Consider the following 19147-nt stretch of genomic DNA (forward strand, 5'->3'; position numbering starts at 1 on the left):
TTTGCCCGCTGTGGATGAAATATCTCGTGATCTTTCCACCATATGGAAAGAGACTCAAAATTCTCTCTTACAGGCTTCATCACGCATGAAGAAGTTTGCTGATAGAAAAAGAAGAGCTCCCCCCATTTTTTCTCCTGGAGACAAGGTATGGCTCTCCGCTAAATATGTCCGCTTCCGTGTCCCTAGCTACAAATTGGGACCACGCTATCTTGGTCCTTTCAAAATCTTGTGCCAGATTAATCCTGTCTCTTATAAACTTCTTCTTCCTCCTTCTCTCCGTATTCCTAATGCCTTTCACGTTTCTCTCCTTAAACCACTCATCATCAACCGTTTCTCTCCCAAACTTGTTTCTCCCACTCCTGTTTCCGGTTCTTCTGACATCTTCTCCGTTAAAGAGATACTGGCCTCCAAGACGGTCAGAGGAAAAACCTTTTTTCTGGTCGATTGGGAGGGTTGTGGTCCTGAAGAGAGATCCTGGGAACCTGAGGACAATATCCTAGACAAAAGTCTGCTCCTCAGGTTCTCAGGCTCCAAGAAGAGGGGGAGACCCAAGGGGGGGGGGGTACTGTTACGCCGAGCGCTCCGGGTCCCCGCTCCTCCCCGGAGCGCTCGCTTCACTCTCGCTACCGCAGCGCTCCGGGCAGCTCCACTGACCCGGTGCGCTGCGATACCGTCTCCAGCCGGGATGCGATTCGCGATGCGGGTGGCGCCCGCTCGCGATGCGCATCCCGGCTCCCGTACCTGACTCGCTCTCCGTCTGTCCTGTCCCGGCGCGCGCGGCCCCGCTCCCTAGGGCGCGCGCGCGCCGGGTCTCTGCGATTTAAAGGGCCACTGCGCCGCTGATTGGCGCAGTGGTTCCAATTAGTGTGTTCACCTGTGCACTCCCTATTTATACCTCACTTCCCCTGCACTCCCTCGCCGGATCTTGTTGCCATCGTGCCAGTGAAAGCGTTCCCTTGTGTGTTCCTAGCCTGTGTTCCAGACCTCCTGCCGTTGCCCCTGACTACGATCCTTGCTGCCTGCCCCGACCTTCTGCTACGTCCGACCTTGCTTCTGTCTACTCCCTTGTACCGCGCCTATCTTCAGCAGTCAGAGAGGTTGAGCCGTTGCTAGTGGATACGACCTGGTCACTACCGCCGCAGCAAGACCATCCCGCTTTGCGGCGGGCTCTGGTGAAAACCAGTAGTGACTTAGAACCGGTCCACTAGCACGGTCCACGCCAATCCCTCTCTGGCACAGAGGATCCACCTCCTGCCAGCCGGCATCGTGACAGATGTCATGACCACAGTGCTCTCTGCTGACCTCTGCTGTCCATTTTAGGAACTGTCCAGAGCAGGAAAAAAATCCCCCCATAGCAAACATATGCTGCTCTGGACAGTTCCTAAAATGGACAGATATGTCAGCAGAGAGCACTGTGGTCATGACATCAGTGGAAATGCATTTCTTTTTCGGATTTCTCTTTAGTATACAGCCGCTAAAAAGTACTGGAAGGATTAAGATTTTTTAATAGAAGTGATTTACAAATCTGTTTAACTTTCAGGCACCAGTTGATTTAAAAAAAAAAAAAAAAAAAAGGTTTCCACGGGAGTACCCCTTTAAGGGCCTAGGGAAGGCAAAAAAATAATTAATATATATATATATATATATATATATATATTTATTTATTTATATATTTTTTTTTTTTAAATCACCCCTTTTTCCTATTTTTGTTAAATAAACATAAAAAATAAAATAAAATAAATACTTGCAGAATTGTCCGAACTGTTACGTTACTCTACATTGCTGATCCAGCACGGTCAACAGCGTAAACACAAAAGAAAAAAAATTACAGATGGCAAAATTGCTGATTTTGGATCATATTTAAAAAAAAATAAAAGGAATAAAAAGTGATCAAAAAGTATATGCAAAAGTTGTACCGCGGTGCAAAAAAAAAAATATTAGCCCACATAAAGCCGCTTATTTTTTCCGTTTTATCTAAAATATATCATAAAAGTAGCAAAATGTAGTTTTTATCTCCACAAATTTATATATATATATATATATATATATATATATATATATATATATATATATATTTGTTTTTTTTTCTATGGTAAAACGAAAGGAGTCTTTACAAAGTACAAAATAAAAATAAATTAAAAATAAAAACAAGACCTCATATGGGTCTGTGAGTGGGGAAAAAAATTACCTGTGTCCTCAAGGGGTTAAAGAGTTAAATATGATAGCAATCCTCTGGATGACCCCCTTTAATATCCAGTCGGTAAGTGCTGTATTGCTTTAAAAAAAAAAAAAAGAAAGAAAGAAAGAATGAAACAGCGCCACCCCTTGTCCCTCAGGTTGTGTGTGGTATTGCAGTTCAGTCCCGTCGACGTGAATGGAGCCCAACCTGAGGGGCAAAGGTTGGCGCTGTTTTTTTTTTTTTTTTTTTTATTAATTTTTTTTCTCATTCACTGACAATCTTTAATTTAACAAAACTACAACTCCCAGCATGCTCAGGCGGCTGGCTATGTTAGTGTTTCCCGACTAGGGTGCCTCCAGCTGTTGCAAAATTACAACTCCCAGCATGCCCGGACAGCCTTCGGCTGTCCGGGCATGCTGGGAGTTGTAGTTTTGCACCCTAATTGGGTTATGTAATCTATATAGGAGTCCTATCCTCCCTCTACTTCCCCATAGACAGGCTCCTCCCCTCAGGGGGCGTGTTCTTACCGGATTTCTGTCAGCTCCGGTGACTACGCCGTGTGCCGCCGTATTCAGCCGTGTCCGTACACTGAGAGGTGTGAACAGGCGCTAATGGCAGCAGACGCGCTGGGCTGATCTGTGCAGGTATATAGACTATACAGCAGGGGGGAGGCTGTACTCCCCCATACAGTTACCTGTGCCCGCCCTCCTCTATATTAGGGGGGTGTAGAGGAAAGTTTTGGGGGTAGAGAAGTTTTGTGATACTTTAGTGCAGGTCACGTGTCTGGTGTCACTTTCCATTACATTGTATCACGTGATGTTACATGGCGGAGATTATTAGGAAGACGTGCAGAGGAGGAAGGAGATCAGGCGCCGTTCACACCTGTAGGTTGGTTTATTATTTTATTGCAGTTATTTGTGTGTAATAGATTAATGTTAATATTACACAACAATACAACATGTTACAAGAAGTGAATATAATGTTTAACTAGTGTGGTGGGTTCCCCCTGCCCTTTACCATTTGAGCCAATACCTCTAGTGTAGTGTGCCACCCTGCCTCCTACCCATCTGTGTCACCCTGCCTCCTAACCATCTGTGCCACCCTGCCTCCTAACCATCTGTGCCACCCTGCCTCCTAACCATCTGTGCCACCCTGCCTCCTAATCATCTGTGCCACCCTGCCTCCTAACCATCTGTGCCACCCTGCCTCCTAATCATCTGTGCCACCCTGCCTCCTACCCATCTGTGCCACCCTGCCTCCTAATCATCTGTGCCACCCTGCCTCCTACCCATCTGTGTCACCCTGCCTCCTAACCATCTGTGCCACCCTGCCTCCTAACCATCTGTGTCACCCTGCCTCCAAATCATCTGTGCCACCCTGCCTCCAAATCATCTATGCCACCCTGCCTCCTAACCATCTGTGCCACCCTGCCTCCTACCCATCTGTGCCACCCTGCCTCCTAACCATCTGTGCCACCCTGCCTCCTAACCATCTGTGCCACCCTGCCTCCTAACCATCTGTGCCACCCTGCCTCCTAACCATCTGTGCCACCCTGCCTCCTAACCATCTGTGCCACCCTGCCTCCTAACCATCTGAGCCACCCTGCCTCCTAACCATCTGTGCCACCCTGCCTCCTAACCATCTGTGCCACCCTGCCTCCTAACCATCTGTGCCACCCTGCCTCCTAACCATCTGAGCCACCCTGCCTCCTAACCATCTGTGCCACCCTGCCTCCTAACCATCTGAGCCACCCTGCCTCCTAACCATCTGTGCCACCCTGCCTCCTAACCATCTGTGCCACCCTGCCCCTAGTGTAGTGGGCCTCCCTGCCCCTAGTGTAGTGGGCTTCCCTGCCCCTAGTGTAGTGGGCCACCCTGCCCCTAGTGTAGTGGGCCACCCTGCCCCTAGTGTAGTGGGCTTCCCTGCCCCTAGTGTAGTGGGCTTCCCTGCCCCTAGTGTAGTGGGCTTCCCTGCCCCTAGTGTAGTGGGCTTCCCTGCCCCTAGTGTAGTGGGCTTCCCTGCCCCTAGTGTAGTGGGCTTCCCTGCCCCTAGTGTAGTGGGCCTCCCTGCCCCTAGTGTAGTGGGCCTCCCTGCCCCTAGTGTAGTGGGCCTCCCTGCCCCTAGTGTAGTGGGCCTCCCTGCCCCTAGTGTAGTGGGCCTCCCTGCCCCTAGTGTAGTGGGCCTCCCTGCCCCTAGTGTAGTGGGCCTCCCTGCCCCTAGTGTAGTGGGCCTCCCTGCCCCTAGTGTAGTGGGCCTCCCTGCCCCTAGTGTAGTGGGCCTCCCTGCCCCTAGTGTAGTGGGCCTCCCTGCCCCTAGTGTAGTGGGCCTCCCTGCCCCTAGTGTAGTGGGCCTCCCTGCCCCTAGTGTAGTGGGCTTCCCTGCCCCTAGTGTAGTAGGAACCCCCTGCCCCTAGTGTAGTGGGCTTCCCTGCCCCTAGTGTAGTGGGCCTCCCTGCCCCTAACCATCTGTGCCTCCCTGCCCCTAACCATCTGTGCCACCCTGCCCCTAGTGTAGTGGGCCTCCCTGCCCCTAGTGTAGTGGGCCTCCCTGCCCCTAACCATCTGTGCCTCCCTGCCCCTAACCATCTGTGCCTCCCTGCCCCTAACCATCTGTGCCTCCCTGCCCCTAACCATCTGTGCCTCCCTGCCCCTAACCATCTGTGCCTCCCTGCCCCTAGTGTAGTGGGCTTCCCTGCCCCTAGTGTAGTGGGCTTCCCTGCCCCTAGTGTAGTGGGCTTCCCTGCCCCTAGTGTAGTGGGCCACCCTGCCCCTAGTGTAGTGGGCCTCCCTGCCCCTAGTGTAGTGGGCTTCCCTGCCCCTAGTGTAGTGGGCTTCCCTGCCCCTAGTGTAGTGGGCTTCCCTGCCCCTAGTGTAGTGGGCTTCCCTGCCCCTAGTGTAGTGGGCCTCCCTGCCCCTAGTGTAGTGGGCCTCCCTGCCCCTAGTGTAGTGGGCCTCCCTGCCCCTAGTGTAGTGGGCCTCCCTGCCCCTAGTGTAGTGGGCCTCCCTGCCCCTAGTGTAGTGGGCCTCCCTGCCCCTAGTGTAGTGGGCCTCCCTGCCCCTAGTGTAGTGGGCCTCCCTGCCCCTAGTGTAGTGGGCCTCCCTGCCCCTAGTGTAGTGGGCCTCCCTGCCCCTAGTGTAGTGGGCCTCCCTGCCCCTAGTGTAGTGGGCCTCCCTGCCCCTAGTGTAGTGGGCCTCCCTGCCCCTAGTGTAGTGGGCTTCCCTGCCCCTAGTGTAGTAGGAACCCCCTGCCCCTAGTGTAGTGGGCTTCCCTGCCCCTAGTGTAGTGGGCCTCCCTGCCCCTAACCATCTGTGCCTCCCTGCCCCTAACCATCTGTGCCACCCTGCCCCTAGTGTAGTGGGCCTCCCTGCCCCTAGTGTAGTGGGCCTCCCTGCCCCTAACCATCTGTGCCTCCCTGCCCCTAACCATCTGTGCCTCCCTGCCCCTAACCATCTGTGCCTCCCTGCCCCTAACCATCTGTGCCTCCCTGCCCCTAACCATCTGTGCCTCCCTGCCCCTAGTGTAGTGGGCTTCCCTGCCCCTAGTGTAGTGGGCTTCCCTGCCCCTAGTGTAGTGGGCTTCCCTGCCCCTAGTGTAGTGGGCTTCCCTGCCCCTAGTGTAGTGGGCCTCCCTGCCCCTAGTGTAGTGGGCCTCCCTGCCCCTAGTGTAGTGGGCTTCCCTGCCCCTAGTGTAGTGGGCTTCCCTGCCCCTAGTGTAGTGGGCTTCCCTGCCCCTAGTGTAGTGGGCTTCCCTGCCCCTAGTGTAGTGGGCCTCCCTGCCCCTAGTGTAGTGGGCCTCCCTGCCCCTAGTGTAGTGGGCCTCCCTGCCCCTAGTGTAGTGGGCCTCCCTGCCCCTAGTGTAGTGGGCCTCCCTGCCCCTAGTGTAGTGGGCCTCCCTGCCCCTAGTGTAGTGGGCTTCCCTGCCCCTATTGTAGTGTGCCTCCCTGCCCCTAACCATCTGTGCCTCCCTGCCCCTAGTGTAGTGGGCTTCCCTGCCCCTAGTGTAGTGGGCTTCCCTGCCCCTAGTGTAGTGGGCCTCCCTGCCCCTAGTGTAGTGGGCCTCCCTGCCCCTAGTGTAGTGGGCTTCCCTGCCCCTAGTGTAGTAGGAACCCCCTGCCCCTAGTGTAGTGGGCTTCCCTGCCCCTAGTGTAGTGGGCCTCCCTGCCCCTAGTGTAGTGTGCCTCCCTGCCCCTAGTGTAGTGGGCTTCCCTGCCCCTAGTGTAGTAGGAACCCCCTGCCCCTAGTGTAGTGGGCTTCCCTGCCCCTAGTGTAGTGGGACCCCCCTGCCCCTAGTGTAGTGGGCCTCCCTGCCCCTAGTGTAGTGGGCCTCCCTGCCCCTAGTGTAGTGGGCCTCCCTGCCCCTAGTGTAGTGGGCCTCCCTGCCCCTAGTGTAGTGGGCCTCCCTGCCCCTAGTGTAGTGGGCCTCCCTGCCCCTAGTGTAGTGGGCCTCCCTGCCCCTAGTGTAGTGGGCCTCCCTGCCCCTAGTGTAGTGGGCCTCCCTGCCCCTAGTGTAGTGGGCCTCCCTGCCCCTAGTGTAGTGGGCCTCCCTGCCCCTAGTGTAGTGGGCCTCCCTGCCCCTAGTGTAGTGGGCTTCCCTGCCCCTAGTGTAGTGGGCTTCCCTGCCCCTAGTGTAGTGGGCTTCCCTGCCCCTAGTGTAGTGGGCCTCCCTGCCCCTAGTGTAGTGGGCCTCCCTGCCCCTAGTGTAGTGGGCCTCCCTGCCCCTAGTGTAGTGGGCCTCCCTGCCCCTAGTGTAGTGGGCCTCCCTGCCCCTAGTGTAGTGGGCCTCCCTGCCCCTAGTGTAGTGGGCCTCCCTGCCCCTAGTGTAGTGGGCTTCCCTGCCCCTATTGTAGTGTGCCTCCCTGCCCCTAACCATCTGTGCCTCCCTGCCCCTAGTGTAGTGGGCTTCCCTGCCCCTAGTGTAGTGGGCTTCCCTGCCCCTAGTGTAGTGGGCCTCCCTGCCCCTAGTGTAGTGGGCCTCCCTGCCCCTAGTGTAGTGGGCTTCCCTGCCCCTAGTGTAGTAGGAACCCCCTGCCCCTAGTGTAGTGGGCTTCCCTGCCCCTAGTGTAGTGGGCCTCCCTGCCCCTAGTGTAGTGTGCCTCCCTGCCCCTAGTGTAGTGGGCTTCCCTGCCCCTAGTGTAGTAGGAACCCCCTGCCCCTAGTGTAGTGGGCTTCCCTGCCCCTAGTGTAGTGGGACCCCCCTGCCCCTAGTGTAGTGGGCCTCCCTGCCCCTAGTGTAGTGGGCCTCCCTGCCCCTAGTGTAGTGGGCCTCCCTGCCCCTAGTGTAGTGGGCCTCCCTGCCCCTAGTGTAGTGGGCCTCCCTGCCCCTAGTGTAGTGGGCCTCCCTGCCCCTAGTGTAGTGGGCCTCCCTGCCCCTAGTGTAGTGGGCCTCCCTGCCCCTAGTGTAGTGGGCCTCCCTGCCCCTAGTGTAGTGGGCCTCCCTGCCCCTAGTGTAGTGGGCCTCCCTGCCCCTAGTGTAGTGGGCCTCCCTGCCCCTAGTGTAGTGGGCCTCCCTGCCCCTAGTGTAGTGGGCCTCCCTGCCCCTAGTGTAGTGGGCCTCCCTGCCCCTAGTGTAGTGGGCCTCCCTGCCCCTAGTGTAGTGGGCCTCCCTGCCCCTAGTGTAGTGGGCCTCCCTGCCGTTAACCATCTGTGCTTCCCTGCCCCTAGTGTAGTGGGCTTCCCTGCCCCTAGTGTAGTGGGCTTCCCTGCCCCTAGTGTAGTGGGCTTCCCTGCCCCTAGTGTAGTGGGCTTCCCTGCCCCTAGTGTAGTGGGCTTCCCTGCCCCTAGTGTAGTGGGCTTCCCTGCCCCTAGTGTAGTGGGCTTCCCTGCCCCTAGTGTAGTGGGCCTCCCTGCCCCTAGTGTAGTGGGCCTCCCTGCCCCTAGTGTAGTGGGTCTCCCTGCCCCTAGTGTAGTGGGCCTCCCTGCCCCTAGTGTAGTGGGCCTCCCTGCCCCTAGTGTAGTGGGCCTCCCTGCCCCTAGTGTAGTGGGCCTCCCTGCCCCTAGTGTAGTGGGCCTCCCTGCCCCTAGTGTAGTGGGCCTCCCTGCCCCTAGTGTAGTGGGCCTCCCTGCCCCTAGTGTAGTGGGCCTCCCTGCCCCTAGTGTAGTGGGCCTCCCTGCCCCTAGTGTAGTGGGCCTCCCTGCCCCTAGTGTAGTGGGCCTCCCTGCCCCTAGTGTAGTGGGCTTCCCTGCCCCTAGTGTAGTGGGCCTCCCTGCCCCTAACCATCTGTGCCACCCTGCCCCTAGTGTAGTGGGCCTCCCTGCCCCTAGTGTAGTGGGCCTCCCTGCCCCTAACCATCTGTGCCTCCCTGCCCCTAACCATCTGTGCCTCCCTGCCCCTAACCATCTGTGCCTCCCTGCCCCTAACCATCTGTGCCTCCCTGCCCCTAACCATCTGTGCCTCCCTGCCCCTAGTGTAGTGGGCTTCCCTGCCCCTAGTGTAGTGGGCTTCCCTGCCCCTAGTGTAGTGGGCTTCCCTGCCCCTAGTGTAGTGGGCCTCCCTGCCCCTAGTGTAGTGGGCCTCCCTGCCCCTAGTGTAGTGGGCTTCCCTGCCCCTAGTGTAGTGGGCTTCCCTGCCCCTAGTGTAGTGGGCTTCCCTGCCCCTAGTGTAGTGGGCTTCCCTGCCCCTAGTGTAGTGGGCTTCCCTGCCCCTAGTGTAGTGGGCTTCCCTGCCCCTAGTGTAGTGGGCCTCCCTGCCCCTAGTGTAGTGGGCCTCCCTGCCCCTAGTGTAGTGGGCCTCCCTGCCCCTAGTGTAGTGGGCTTCCCTGCCCCTATTGTAGTGTGCCTCCCTGCCCCTAACCATCTGTGCCTCCCTGCCCCTAGTGTAGTGGGCTTCCCTGCCCCTAGTGTAGTGGGCCTCCCTGCCCCTAACCATCTGTGCCTCCCTGCCCCTAACCATCTGTGCCACCCTGCCCCTAGTGTAGTGGGCCTCCCTGCCCCTAGTGTAGTGGGCCTCCCTGCCCCTAACCATCTGTGCCTCCCTGCCCCTAACCATCTGTGCCTCCCTGCCCCTAACCATCTGTGCCTCCCTGCCCCTAACCATCTGTGCCTCCCTGCCCCTAACCATCTGTGCCTCCCTGCCCCTAGTGTAGTGGGCTTCCCTGCCCCTAGTGTAGTGGGCTTCCCTGCCCCTAGTGTAGTGGGCTTCCCTGCCCCTAGTGTAGTGGGCCACCCTGCCCCTAGTGTAGTGGGCCTCCCTGCCCCTAGTGTAGTGGGCCTCCCTGCCCCTAGTGTAGTGGGCTTCCCTGCCCCTAGTGTAGTGGGCTTCCCTGCCCCTAGTGTAGTGGGCTTCCCTGCCCCTAGTGTAGTGGGCCTCCCTGCCCCTAGTGTAGTGGGCCTCCCTGCCCCTAGTGTAGTGGGCCTCCCTGCCCCTAGTGTAGTGGGCCTCCCTGCCCCTAGTGTAGTGGGCCTCCCTGCCCCTAGTGTAGTGGGCCTCCCTGCCCCTAGTGTAGTGGGCCTCCCTGCCCCTAGTGTAGTGGGCCTCCCTGCCCCTAGTGTAATGGGCCTCCCTGCCCCTAGTGTAGTGGGCCTCCCTGCCCCTATTGTAGTGGGCCTCCCTGCCCCTATTGTAGTGGGCCTCCCTGCCCCTAGTGTAGTGGGCCTCCCTGCCCCTAGTGTAGTGGGCCTCCCTGCCCCTAGTGTAGTGGGCTTCCCTGCCCCTAGTGTAGTAGGAACCCCCTGCCCCTAGTGTAGTGGGCTTCCCTGCCCCTAGTGTAGTGGGCCTCCCTGCCCCTAACCATCTGTGCCTCCCTGCCCCTAACCATCTGTGCCACCCTGCCCCTAGTGTAGTGGGCCTCCCTGCCCCTAGTGTAGTGGGCCTCCCTGCCCCTAACCATCTGTGCCTCCCTGCCCCTAACCATCTGTGCCTCCCTGCCCCTAACCATCTGTGCCTCCCTGCCCCTAACCATCTGTGCCTCCCTGCCCCTAACCATCTGTGCCTCCCTGCCCCTAGTGTAGTGGGCTTCCCTGCCCCTAGTGTAGTGGGCTTCCCTGCCCCTAGTGTAGTGGGCTTCCCTGCCCCTAGTGTAGTGGGCCTCCCTGCCCCTAGTGTAGTGGGCCTCCCTGCCCCTAGTGTAGTGGGCTTCCCTGCCCCTAGTGTAGTGGGCTTCCCTGCCCCTAGTGTAGTGGGCTTCCCTGCCCCTAGTGTAGTGGGCCTCCCTGCCCCTAGTGTAGTGGGCCTCCCTGCCCCTAGTGTAGTGGGCCTCCCTGCCCCTAGTGTAGTGGGCCTCCCTGCCCCTAGTGTAGTGGGCCTCCCTGCCCCTAGTGTAGTGGGCCTCCCTGCCCCTAGTGTAGTGGGCCTCCCTGCCCCTAGTGTAGTGGGCTTCCCTGCCCCTATTGTAGTGTGCCTCCCTGCCCCTAACCATCTGTGCCTCCCTGCCCCTAGTGTAGTGGGCTTCCCTGCCCCTAGTGTAGTGGGCTTCCCTGCCCCTAGTGTAGTGGGCCTCCCTGCCCCTAGTGTAGTGGGCCTCCCTGCCCCTAGTGTAGTGGGCTTCCCTGCCCCTAGTGTAGTAGGAACCCCCTGCCCCTAGTGTAGTGGGCTTCCCTGCCCCTAGTGTAGTGGGCCTCCCTGCCCCTAGTGTAGTGTGCCTCCCTGCCCCTAGTGTAGTGGGCTTCCCTGCCCCTAGTGTAGTAGGAACCCCCTGCCCCTAGTGTAGTGGGCTTCCCTGCCCCTAGTGTAGTGGGACCCCCCTGCCCCTAGTGTAGTGGGCCTCCCTGCCCCTAGTGTAGTGGGCCTCCCTGCCCCTAGTGTAGTGGGCCTCCCTGCCCCTAGTGTAGTGGGCCTCCCTGCCCCTAGTGTAGTGGGCCTCCCTGCCCCTAGTGTAGTGGGCCTCCCTGCCCCTAGTGTAGTGGGCCTCCCTGCCCCTAGTGTAGTGGGCCTCCCTGCCCCTAGTGTAGTGGGCCTCCCTGCCCCTAGTGTAGTGGGCCTCCCTGCCCCTAGTGTAGTGGGCCTCCCTGCCCCTAGTGTAGTGGGCCTCCCTGCCCCTAGTGTAGTGGGCCTCCCTGCCCCTAGTGTAGTGGGCTTCCCTGCCCCTAGTGTAGTGGGCTTCCCTGCCCCTAGTGTAGTGGGCTTCCCTGCCCCTAGTGTAGTGGGCCTCCCTGCCCCTAGTGTAGTGGGCCTCCCTGCCCCTAGTGTAGTGGGCCTCCCTGCCCCTAGTGTAGTGGGCCTCCCTGCCCCTAGTGTAGTGGGCCTCCCTGCCCCTAGTGTAGTGGGCCTCCCTGCCCCTAGTGTAGTGGGCCTCCCTGCCCCTAGTGTAGTGGGCTTCCCTGCCCCTATTGTAGTGTGCCTCCCTGCCCCTAACCATCTGTGCCTCCCTGCCCCTAGTGTAGTGGGCTTCCCTGCCCCTAGTGTAGTGGGCTTCCCTGCCCCTAGTGTAGTGGGCCTCCCTGCCCCTAGTGTAGTGGGCCTCCCTGCCCCTAGTGTAGTGGGCTTCCCTGCCCCTAGTGTAGTAGGAACCCCCTGCCCCTAGTGTAGTGGGCTTCCCTGCCCCTAGTGTAGTGGGCCTCCCTGCCCCTAGTGTAGTGTGCCTCCCTGCCCCTAGTGTAGTGGGCTTCCCTGCCCCTAGTGTAGTAGGAACCCCCTGCCCCTAGTGTAGTGGGCTTCCCTGCCCCTAGTGTAGTGGGACCCCCCTGCCCCTAGTGTAGTGGGCCTCCCTGCCCCTAGTGTAGTGGGCCTCCCTGCCCCTAGTGTAGTGGGCCTCCCTGCCCCTAGTGTAGTGGGCCTCCCTGCCCCTAGTGTAGTGGGCCTCCCTGCCCCTAGTGTAGTGGGCCTCCCTGCCCCTAGTGTAGTGGGCCTCCCTGCCCCTAGTGTAGTGGGCCTCCCTGCCCCTAGTGTAGTGGGCCTCCCTGCCCCTAGTGTAGTGGGCCTCCCTGCCCCTAGTGTAGTGGGCCTCCCTGCCCCTAGTGTAGTGGGCCTCCCTGCCCCTAGTGTAGTGGGCCTCCCTGCCGTTAACCATCTGTGCTTCCCTGCCCCTAGTGTAGTGGGCTTCCCTGCCCCTAGTGTAGTGGGCTTCCCTGCCCCTAGTGTAGTGGCCTCCCTGCCCCTAGTGTAGTGGGCTTCCCTGCCCCTAGTGTAGTGGGCTTCCCTGCCCCTAGTGTAGTGGGCCTCCCTGCCCCTAGTGTAGTGGGCCTCCCTGCCCCTAGTGTAGTGGGCCTCCCTGCCCCTAGTGTAGTGGGCCTCCCTGCCCCTAGTGTAGTGGGCCTCCCTGCCCCTAGTGTAGTGGGCCTCCCTGCCCCTAGTGTAGTGGGCCTCCCTGCCCCTAGTGTAGTGGGCCTCCCTGCCCCTAGTGTAGTGGGCCTCCCTGCCCCTAGTGTAGTGGGCTTCCCTGCCCCTAGTGTAGTGGGCCTCCCTGCCCCTAGTGTAGTGGGCCTCCCTGCCCCTAGTGTAGTGGGCTTCCCTGCCCCTAGTGTAGTGGGCTTCCCTGCCCCTAGTGTAGTGGGCTTCCATGCCCCTAGTGTAGTGGGCTTCCCTGCCCCTAGTGTAGTGGGCTTCCCTGCTTCTAGTGTAGTGGGCTTCCCTGCCCCTAGTGTAGTGGGCCTCCCTGCCCCTAGTGTAGTGGGCCTCCCTGCCCCTAGTGTAGTGGGCCTCCCTGCCCCTAGTGTAGTGGGCTTCCCTGCCCCTATTGTAGTGTGCCTCCCTGCCCCTAACCATCTGTGCCTCCCTGCCCCTAGTGTAGTGGGCTTCCCTGCCCCTAGTGTAGTGGGCCTCCCTGCCCCTAGTGTAGTGGGCCTCCCTGCCCCTAGTGTAGTAGGAACCCCCTGCCCCTAGTGTAGTGGGCTTCCCTGCCCCTAGTGTAGTGGGACCCCCCTGCCCCTAGTGTAGTGGGCCTCCCTGCCCCTAGTGTAGTGGGCCTCCCTGCCCCTAGTGTAGTGGGCCTCCCTGCCCCTAGTGTAGTGGGCCTCCCTGCCCCTAGTGTAGTGGGCCTCCCTGCCCCTAGTGTAGTGGGCCTCCCTGCCCCTAGTGTAGTGGGCCTCCCTGCCCCTAGTGTAGTGGGCCTCCCTGCCCCTAGTGTAGTGGGCCTCCCTGCCCCTAGTGTAGTGGGCCTCCCTGCCCCTAGTGTAGTGGGCCTCCCTGCCCCTAGTGTAGTGGGCCTCCCTGCCGTTAACCATCTGTGCTTCCCTGCCCCTAGTGTAGTGGGCTTCCCTGCCCCTAGTGTAGTGGGCTTCCCTGCCCCTAGTGTAGTGGGCTTCCCTGCCCCTAGTGTAGTGGGCTTCCCTGCCCCTAGTGTAGTGGGCTTCCCTGCCCCTAGTGTAGTGGGCTTCCCTGCCCCTAGTGTAGTGGGCTTCCCTGCCCCTAGTGTAGTGGGCTTCCCTGCCCCTAGTGTAGTGGGCCTCCCTGCCCCTAGTGTAGTGGGCCTCCCTGCCCCTAGTGTAGTGGGCCTCCCTGCCCCTAGTGTAGTGGGCCTCCCTGCCCCTAGTGTAGTGGGCTTCCCTGCCCCTAGTGTAGTGGGCCTCCCTGCCCCTAGTGTAGTGGGCCTCCCTGCCCCTAGTGTAGTGGGCCTCCCTGCCCCTAGTGTAGTGGGCCTCCCTGCCCCTAGTGTAGTGGGCCTCCCTGCCCCTAGTGTAGTGGGCCTCCCTGCCCCTAGTGTAGTGGGCCTCCCTGCCCCTAGTGTAGTGGGCCTCCCTGCCCCTAGTGTAGTGGGCCTCCCTGCCCCTAGTGTAGTGGGCCTCCCTGCCCCTAGTGTAGTGGGCCTCCCTGCCCCTAGTGTAGTGGGCCTCCCTGCCCCTAGTGTAGTGGGCCTCCCTGCCCCTAGTGTAGTGGGCCTCCCTGCCCCTAGTGTAGTGGGCCTCCCTGCCCCTAGTGTAGTGGGCTTCCCTGCCCCTAGTGTAGTGGGCCTCCCTGCCCCTAACCATCTGTGCCACCCTGCCCCTAGTGTAGTGGGCCTCCCTGCCCCTAGTGTAGTGGGCCTCCCTGTCCCTAACCATCTGTGCCTCCCTGCCCCTAACCATCTGTGCCTCCCTGCCCCTAACCATCTGTGCCTCCCTGCCCCTAACCATCTGTGCCTCCCTGCCCCTAACCATCTGTGCCTCCCTGCCCCTAACCATCTGTGCCTCCCTGCCCCTAGTGTAGTGGGCTTCCCTGCCCCTAGTGTAGTGGGCTTCCCTGCCCCTAGTGTAGTGGGCTTCCCTGCCCCTAGTGTAGTGGGCCTCCCTGCCCCTAGTGTAGTGGGCCTCCCTGCCCCTAGTGTAGTGGGCTTCCCTGCCCCTAGTGTAGTGGGCTTCCCTGCCCCTAGTGTAGTGGGCTTCCCTGCCCCTAGTGTAGTGGGCTTCCCTGCCCCTAGTGTAGTGGGCTTCCCTGCCCCTAGTGTAGTGGGCTTCCCTGCCCCTAGTGTAGTGGGCCTCCCTGCCCCTAGTGTAGTGGGCCTCCCTGCCCCTAGTGTAGTGGGCCTCCCTGCCCCTAGTGTAGTGGGCTTCCCTGCCCCTATTGTAGTGTGCCTCCCTGCCCCTAACCATCTGTGCCTCCCTGCCCCTAGTGTAGTGGGCTTCCCTGCCCCTAGTGTAGTGGGCCTCCCTGCCCCTAGTGTAGTGGGCCTCCCTGCCCCTAGTGTAGTAGGAACCCCCTGCCCCTAGTGTAGTGGGCTTCCCTGCCCCTAGTGTAGTGGGACCCCCCTGCCCCTAGTGTAGTGGGCCTCCCTGCCCCTAGTGTAGTGGGCCTCCCTGCCCCTAGTGTAGTGGGCCTCCCTGCCCCTAGTGTAGTGGGCCTCCCTGCCCCTAGTGTAGTGGGCCTCCCTGCCCCTAGTGTAGTGGGCCTCCCTGCCCCTAGTGTAGTGGGCCTCCCTGCCCCTAGTGTAGTGGGCCTCCCTGCCCCTAGTGTAGTGGGCCTCCCTGCCCCTAGTGTAGTGGGCCTCCCTGCCCCTAGTGTAGTGGGCCTCCCTGCCCCTAGTGTAGTGGGCCTCCCTGCCGTTAACCATCTGTGCTTCCCTGCCCATGCCGGTGATGTTTATACTATTGAATAGATTTTAGGCTCTGTTCACATTGCCGCTGTTCTCCGTCCCGTTCTGGGTCCTCTCGGCTATTTATTTTTTTGCGTCAAACTGGCCCAAAATGGGTTGGAGCACAACTGACAGCAGCAGGTCCAGATGGTTCCTGTTCACTTAAATGGGGCCCGGAAGGATTCGGTAGTTTACGGGGGGAAAAAAAAAAATATGTCTGCAATAATTTATTTTCTCTGCTAAACTCCTGTTATTATGCCGGAGTTGCTGGTGGAGCCTGACGGCAATGTGAACGAACCCTTCACGTGCTGGGACTAGTTTTGCAACACCTGGAGGGCCCAGGACCATATCCCGGTTCCATCCAGGCCCAAGTCCCGCCCCGCCCCCCCCCCCTCCCCCCCCCCTCTGCTGTATGAGAGGGCACCTGTCTTATAAGGCTTTCTTTACACATAGCTTCCGCACAAAATGGTTTTCTTTCCCTAAAAAAATATATATATATATATATAATTTTTTTTTCTCTTAATAATACTAATAATAATATTATTTATTTCCTCCACTATGATGTTTTTGTGGTGTTTGACTTTTACCCAAAATAGTGTGTCTTCAAATGTGCTTTATTTTTATTTTCTTTACTTTTTTTTGTGTGGCTAGAATTCCATGTAACTAATGTGTTATGGGGTTTTTTGTATGTCAGAAAAAATAAACTGGGCCTTTACTTTTTACTCCCAGGTTACAGTTTTTATGGCATTTTTTCTTTCCTTCCTTTTTTTTCTTTTTCAAAAATAACCTTTGGCTGTTCAGGCATGCTGGGAGTTGTAGTTTTGCAACAGCTGCAGGCACACTACATTTAGGTATACAGACCATCTTGTCAGGTCCTGTGTACAGAGCCATGACCCCCACCCGCCGGACACAGGCAATATGCGGAACCCCTCCAACCTGTGTACCGTCTTAAAAAAATGATTTGGTCATGCTTGGTTACCTATGTAGAGAGGAATGAGGAGGAGGAGGTGAGCTGTGACCATCACCTATATATTTTTCTATGTGAGTGTTGTGGTCATGCTCTGTGACTTATTTAGAAGGAGGAGGTGAGCTGTGACCATCACTTACATACTTGAATGGGGAGGTGTTCTGGTCATGCTCTGTGATCTATATAGAGAGGTATAAGGAAGGAGGTGAGCTGTGACCATCACCTATATACTTTGTCAGAGTGTTGTGGTCATGCTCTCTGACCTATTTAGGAGGAGGAGGTGAGTTGTGACTATCAATTATAGACTACTATGGGAATGCTCTGTAACTAGTGCACGTGGGAGGAGGAGGTGATCTGAGACAATCATTTACATGTATGGAAGAGTGTTGTTGTCATGCTCTGTGACCTATGTAAAGAGGGATAGGGAGGAGGTAAACTAAAACATATATATTTAGAAAGAGGAAGTGAGCTGTGACCATCACTTATATCATTCTTTTGGAGAGTGTTGTAGGAATGTAACAAGTGCAGAGAGGAGGAGCGGATGAGCTGTGATGATCCCTTACATACTTGTATGAGGAGGTATTGTGGTCATGCTCTGTTACCATCAATAAGGAGGAGAAGGTGAGCTGTGACCATCACCTATATACTGCTTTGTGAGACTGTTGTGGTCATGCTCTATGACCTATTTAGGAGGAGGTGGTGAGTTGTGACTATCAATTATAGACTACTATGGGAATGCTCTGTAACTAGTGCACATGTGAGGAGGAGGTGATCTGAGACAATCATTTACATGTATGGAAGAGTGTTGTTGTCATGCTCTGTGACCTATGTAAAGAGGGATGGGGAGGAGGTAAACTAAAACATATATATTTAGAAAGAGGAAGTGAGCTGTGACCATCACTTATATCATTCTTTTGGAGAGTGTTGTAGGAATGTAACAAGTGCAGAGAGGAGGAGCGGATGAGCTGTGATGATCCCTTACATACTTGTATGAGGAGGTATTGTGGTCATGCTCTGTTACCATCAATAAGGAGGAGGAGGTGAGCTGTGACCATCACCTATATACTGCTTTGTGAGACTGTTGTGGTCATGCTCTATGACCTGTTTAGGAGGAGGAGGTGAGCTGTGACCATCACGTACATACTGTTATGGGACAGTTTTGCGGTCATACTCTGTGACCTATGTAGAGCTGGATGGTAAGGAGATGAGCTGACGCCATCATCTATTGTTAGTGTATTGTTAGTAATGGTGCAGATTTACCACTAGGGAATTAGTACAATATGCCACGTTTGCTTTGAAAAAATAACAAAAAATGTATTAAAAATCTACAGCTGTCTGATCGATCTGATGTCTGATTGATCGTGGGGCCCCCCGCGATCTCACGCAGCACCCGGCATTCTAAACAAATGCTTGGTTCCTGCGGCAGTGGTCATGACAACATGCCCTCTCCCATAGGCATGAATAGAAGGGGGCATGACGTCACGAGGGGTCGTGACATCACTATCACGGCCTCTGGCTCTGAGCGTTTTAAATAAAATGTTCAGAACGTTGGAGCACCCAAGTACCCCTTTAATTAGATGACCAGCTGGAGTGATCAAACGCCTGACCCTCAGCTAAAGGATTCCTGGGAAATGTAGACTGCATTAGAGAACCCACATCAGGGGTGTGGAAATTTAATAAAAAACTACTTTTCCACGGGACTAAAACGGAGCAAAATCTACTTTTGTCCGGACCAATTTTCGCTTTTACGCTCTTGTTTTTTTCCTCCTCGCCCTATAACAGCCATAACTACCTACTATAATGATACATTTTAATTTTTCAATAACATATTCTCCGAACCAAAAATAAATATATAAATATATATATATACATATATATATATATATATATATATATATATATATATATTTATTTATATATATAATTGGTGACGTGAAATTGAAGTAGTAAAAGATAATTTTGCAAATTTGGTGGCTTTCTTTTCTACACCATTTACCTTGTGGTTGAGATAACATTTTGGCCGCCTGATTAAAAAAAAATTCTGAACTTTTTCAAAAAATTTTAAATGCCATTTCTGACCCCTGTATCTTTTTTTTTTTTCCACATACCAGGCTGTATGAGGGCTCATTTTTTGCGCCATAATCAGTTTTTTGTATCGGTACCATTTTGGTATTGATCTGACTTTTTAATTGCTTTTTAATTTTTTTTTTTTTTATTTTTTTTTGGGGGGGGGGAGGGAGGGATATTATAAAAATAAAAATTCTGTGGTTTGGTATTTTTATTTACATTTACGTCATTTAGCGTATGGGATACATAACGTTATATTTTAACAGTTCGTATAATTACGCACGCAGCGATACTAAATATGTTTATTTTTATTATGTTTTCATGTTTTTATATAGGAAAAGGGGGTGATTTATTTGAACTTTTAACGTGGAAGGGGTTAATGTGTGTCTTTTAAACTTTTATTAAAACTTTTTTTATTTTTTATTTTTTTACACTTTATTAGACTTTTAGGAGGAATGATTAGATTCATCATACAGATCCATAGAGTTCTATTGAACTCCATTGATCGGTGTGCTCTGCGATCCATTGATAGAGCCTGGTCCAGCCAGACTTTATCAATGACAGAGCCACGGGACAGCAGGGAACAGAGGTAAGCTCTCCGGCTATCTCTATAGTGGATCGCGCCCCCCCCCCGGAGATCACGCTGCGGGGGGGCCATCCCCCCCACTAGCCCACCAGAAAGCATTCACATGTCCCTTTAGATGCCGCTGTCAGCTTTGACAGCGGCGATCTAAAGGGTTAATAGCCAGCCGCGGCAATGGCTATTAGCGGCGGCTCCCGGCTACTGAGAACAGCCGGGGGCTGCAGAGTACGGAGCGGGCACGAGTCAGGAGCCCACTCCATACAGACTGCTGAGCGCCGCTGCGCTTGTCAGGTCCGGCCCTGCTTGCCCGAAGCGGGGCTAAGGGCCGGAAAAATTCACCGGCCCGGCGCCCGGAACTGCATGTCCCTGACGTCGTGCTATAGGAATTCCACATCCCTGCACATCATTGTGTATTTATAAACCTAATTGAGC

At 56.3% G+C, this 19147-nt stretch overlaps 1 protein-coding gene across 4 annotated transcripts in view; it reads left to right on the forward strand.

The window, feature by feature from the left end:
- Nucleotides 1–2361: 2361 nt before the first annotated feature.
- TMEM106A (transmembrane protein 106A) overlaps nucleotides 2362–19147 on the forward strand; it is a 34398-nt gene continuing 17612 nt past the window's right edge. The window contains exon 1 of one of the 4 annotated variants that reach the window (XM_056547514.1): nucleotides 2362–2399. The gene's annotated coding sequence lies outside the window, so the exon portion shown is untranslated. Of the gene's footprint in view, nucleotides 2400–2667; nucleotides 2824–2921; nucleotides 3068–19147 lie in introns of those variants that run through there. The other 3 variants (XM_056547508.1, XM_056547511.1, XM_056547509.1) reach the window with 3 other exon arrangements.

The sequence above is a fragment of the Hyla sarda genome, chromosome 12 (genome assembly GCF_029499605.1).
Source record: "Hyla sarda isolate aHylSar1 chromosome 12, aHylSar1.hap1, whole genome shotgun sequence".
Classification (NCBI taxonomy): Eukaryota; Metazoa; Chordata; class Amphibia; order Anura; family Hylidae; genus Hyla; species Hyla sarda.